Source organism: Mytilus californianus, unplaced genomic scaffold (assembly GCF_021869535.1).
Source record: "Mytilus californianus isolate M0D057914Y unplaced genomic scaffold, xbMytCali1.0.p SCAF_12, whole genome shotgun sequence".
Lineage (NCBI taxonomy): Eukaryota > Metazoa > Mollusca > Bivalvia > Mytilida > Mytilidae > Mytilus > Mytilus californianus.
In genome coordinates, this window is record NW_026262604.1 from 28,555,258 (window position 1) to 28,560,031 (window position 4,774).

Consider the following 4,774-nt stretch of genomic DNA (forward strand, 5'->3'; position numbering starts at 1 on the left):
CAACTGATCAGTTTGGTATGTATTTAGGGCAAACACTGTATTTGTACTTGATCCGTCTTGTAGAGGTGTAGAAATGGGGTTAAATTTATTGCGGACATGCCGCCTTTTGAAAGTCATTGGGTCATTTTATAGGTTTTTTAAAACCCGAAAAGTCATCACAATATACAAGTGTTACTATAAAAATAGCATTTGGTTGAGTTGAGGTCGCCTAGAAATTTCGTGATGACAACATTAAAAGCGCAAAAACTATCAAGAAACAAATACGTCAATCACTGCAATCACTGGAATACGGACTTTCTACTATATCATCAAATATAAACTTTATGTCGCAAGGTCAATATTATCTCGACACATCAGTTTTACTTAAAATGGCTATAGAAAATCTTCATGCATGCAGTATCCCATTTTAAACAAGAGGCTTTTCCCTGTAATACTATGCTCAGGATCATAATTATGTCATCAATTAAAGTATCAAACGAAATGCACTATTGCCTGTGGACCAGAACACATAAGCAAACGTGTTACGGAGGAAACTATACCAATTATACTGAATGTAATTCAATGTAAAAATCCCAAACATGAGAATTTAACACAATAGTGCATGGGATGAGAACTCATAAAAAAAAACTATTGGTAACACTCCGGTATTCCAGAAGGTAAGCTGTCCTGTCGTTGGTGTAATAATCAACTAATATATTATATTAAATAGAATATTATCTAGATTATAATCCGTACATTTTCATGGCACCAAAATCATGCGACACAAATAATCACAGTTGTATTTATTTCGTTTTAGTAAAACATATAAAAGGTAAACACAAAAGTTTATTGTCATTTGGTATATGTATACAAGTCTCTGTCTTTTCACATGCTCTGCGTTATCCTACAATTGGTGCTGCTGAAATCAGATAGAAAAAAAACAAGGCATCAAATAAAACAAACCATAATTATAATCAACGAAATTGACATTTTTATTAGTGGCAGAGGGGGTAAGGCCTTGTAGTTTTCTTCAATTGTATAACTGTCTTAAATCAGAGTTTAGTACTGTATATCCCTTCTACCTTAAGGTATCATATGTAAGTTATATCCGGTTCGTTTATTCGAATCCTTTCGGTTTATTGTTATATAAACGACTTATGCTCTTCAACTTTGTACTTTCTCTGGCCTTTATAACTCTTTTATTCGGGCGTCACTGATGAGTCTTTTGTTGACGAAACGCATGTCTCACATACACAATTGTAATCCTTTTATCTATGATGAGTTTATTTATAAGGGTGTGACCTAACGCTGCAGAATTAACATTCTGAAGGCTCTTTTATCGGAATTGAAATAAACTTATCTTTAGGAAGAATGTGGCTTAGACAAATGATAAATCGTGTTCATTTGTCATACAGGATTGAGACGCAAAGCAGGTCTAGTGCATGTACCATTTTTTTTCGTTTAATTTTAATGTTGTGCGATTGATTGATTGCTGTCTACTCTACGTAAAGTAGCAAATATTGCATGCATGTACATATGGAGAGCAAATTAACAATACATACAATAGGTAGGTCTTATTAAAGGTGTAGACCTAAATCAACGACGGAAAACAAGACTGCCTCCTGAACATGAGGGTAAGGGATAGGGACAGATATGAAGCCTTGCATTTGCCGACCTTCGGACCCTTTAAAGAGTTGTTGCAAGGGTTCTTAAAATGCAGAGACCGTACAACTCTATCTACATGCTGCATTGGATTTTTGTCTTGAACGTGACAGTATATATATATATATATATACATCACGCACAATCAAACTCTTGCCCAACTTCGGTTAGAATTTTTCTGACCGTCGGAAGAAGACCATACGTCTATTATCCAGTCATCCTCAGGGTCAATTATATGCGGTCAAAGGTTAGGTTTCACATTAAAATCAAAGAAGCAAGAAGACTGATTCACAAATTATGAAACTAACTTACACTGTGTAACAATGATATGAGCTGATGCTGAAACTTCTCCAAACTTATTAGCTGCCTTGCAAACCAGAATACCAGATTCTTGCATATCAATCATGTTACAAATTACCGTTCCATTGTTATGGTATATTAACAAATGTTGTTGTGTGTTTATGTGGCCTGTAAACTAAAACAAAAAAGAACATAATATAGTAAATGCGCTGAAACAGTCTGGACAAGGGAGAAATGCAACACGGAAAAACGATGTTTCCTCAAATATGTAGGCTCTCAAATGTTGTATGTCAGAGAGGAATCGAATAAACGTTGAGACATTGATATCCTTTTTCCAAAATATTTATCTGTAAAAAAAATCTGAATTGCGTTTTGTGAAATGTGTACAATATGTAGGATAAGAATATAACGGGTCAAACACACAAAGAAAAGGTAAGTTATAATAGATAAACATTCATTTTGGATATAATGTAATTTGAGTTTGAGTTATTCCCATGGCTCAATGGCAAACATACCACATCTCCTTGTTTTATATAGAGCTGGTTTATCTCTCTCTTTTTCTTGATTTGATTGTTTTGGTCAGTTGCATGTCTGTGATGTATGTTTACACAGTTTTGACTACTGTATCCCAATTATTGTCTCATTAACCTATTATGTCTGCTTAGGTTGTTTACCTAATTTTGTCAATAAAGTGGAACTATAAACAACTGTCATATAAGTTGAAGGTTGAGCTAGCTATAAAACCAGGTTTAACACACCATTTTTTTCTCCAAAAATGCCTGTACCAAGTCAGAAATATGGCAGTTGTTTTTTCGCTTGTTCCGTAGGTTAATTGATAGCGTTTGATTTTGTCAGTTTTTATGGATTCCTCTTTTTTGAATTTGCCTTGGATTTCAAAATTTTTGTTGTACTTTTTTTCTCTACTTGTGGCATCGTTTTAAATTCCAATTCGAAACGAACGTGAATGGTACTTATAACTGTGCATGTTTTACTTCAGGATGAAAGGAGCCTTGATAACGTTTTTTTTTTAGTTCATCAGTTAATATAGGCGGCTTGGCCATTACAATGTGTTATTGATTTAAATTGGCCCTGACTTTGAAATGTCATTTGTAAAACCTCAAATATAGAAAATTTGATAAAATAGCTGTCTGTTTTTTTTTATTTAAGCTATATCGACAGTTTCAAAAGAATATTTCACAGGCGTTTGGCTGGATTGTCCCTTTTTTATTGCATTGTTAGGTCAATTTCCTTCTGAGAATACCACTGATTACACCCTCCGACCAAAACAAATTTGTTATACAAAGATGTATATTAGGCTTCATCCTGACAATACATTATGGTGTTCCTTGCATGTGGCCAATGTATTTCTACGTAAAAACTGTACACATTTAGCCAAAAAGTTTGTCAACATTATGATATCCCATATAAGTGCCTATGATGACTAATTCGTCAGAACTTGTTGATTTTGAATAAGTCAAAAAATTTTACATATTCAAGAATCAAATCTTACTGTTACTATTAAAGTTGAATTTTTCGTACGTATAATGCAGAGCCAATATTGTTCTTTCGTGAACCTACTCCAATGTGTATGCCATTGATTACACTGATCATTAAATTATATATCTTTGTATTTACTCACCATGTAAAATGTCATGGTGACGGTGGGATCTGGATATCCCCTAGCTTTGCAAGTAAAATTGTGAGACTGGTGGACATGAAAGGACCCTGAATGTGGAGGTAGCACAACTTTTGGACCGTCTGCAAAAGTATTAATATTCAAGGATCTAAAGTATTAAATACATGTATCCAAGTTGGTAATTATGTAAATTATACATACAGATTATCATTACCAATCTTAAATCGCATTTTCGTACCTCGTACTTTTTAGTATATCAACTTCGTTATAAGCCGACTAAACTTCAGGTGTGGGTTGTAAACTAAAACATAATATCAGATAACAGATGCATTTTTAGCCACCAAAGATGGTAATACAAGGTTCGGAGGTAGTTCACAAGTTTAACTAGTTTCTCTATGAAAGTTGGGTTGGCATTGCATCTGATTTAGGTATCGACTTTTTTCACCCAGACGTGTAATCGCTTGTGAAATGTAAAAATTATATACTACTACATTCACTATGTCTCTGTTAAAATGTACACAATATTAAATATAAGTAAATAAGGTAAATTAAATTGTTCTAGTTGAATGAACAAATAAAAAATATTTGACTTTAAAACATTTTCGTTGCGTTTGCGTATGCTTACACTAATGGAAGTGTTTAAACGTTGTTTTTTTTCGTCGCTTTTGTTGATTTTCGGTATTGATACCTTTATGATTTATTGATCGTTGTTTGTTATACGTGCAGTGGCAAATATTTCATGCAGTTCAGGACGAACACAAATTAACAATATATACAATAGGTAGGTCCTTTGATAGAGGCAGTCCGGGGTGAAGGTCAGCCAAATTTTGTCTGTCACTGGAAAATGAGGGTATATTGGGAAGGGATGGAAATTTGCTTTGCAACAGGCCACCTACAAACCTCTCAAAGAATTGTTGCAATGGTTAACATGCAGAGACTTTTGCTGATGCATCGTATCAACGTCCCCATTCTGACCGGTTATGGCCGTTGCGTACTTGAACATCCCGCACAGAAAAACGAAGGCCCCACCAGGTTTAACTGCAGGTGAGAAAAAGACAAAGAATTACCATATTTCTATTCTCCAGACACCCTTGAGTGTGATATCTTTCAGAAACAAAACTATATGGATGTTGACAATATCCAAGCCTGTAGACTAGTGGTTTTCTTCGGCTACTACTACACATGTGTTAAGTGGGT

General features: G+C 34.4%; 1 long non-coding RNA gene across 1 annotated transcript; it reads right to left on the bottom strand.

The window, feature by feature from the left end:
* Positions 1-848: 848 nt before the first annotated feature.
* LOC127721663 (uncharacterized) lies at positions 849-3,693 on the bottom strand. Its single transcript, XR_007991386.1, has 3 exons — positions 3,581-3,693; positions 1,954-2,116; positions 849-898 (listed from the first exon to the last, which is right to left on the bottom strand). It is a non-coding gene; the product is annotated as an uncharacterized LOC127721663 (long non-coding RNA).
* Positions 3,694-4,774: the final 1,081 nt, after the last annotated feature.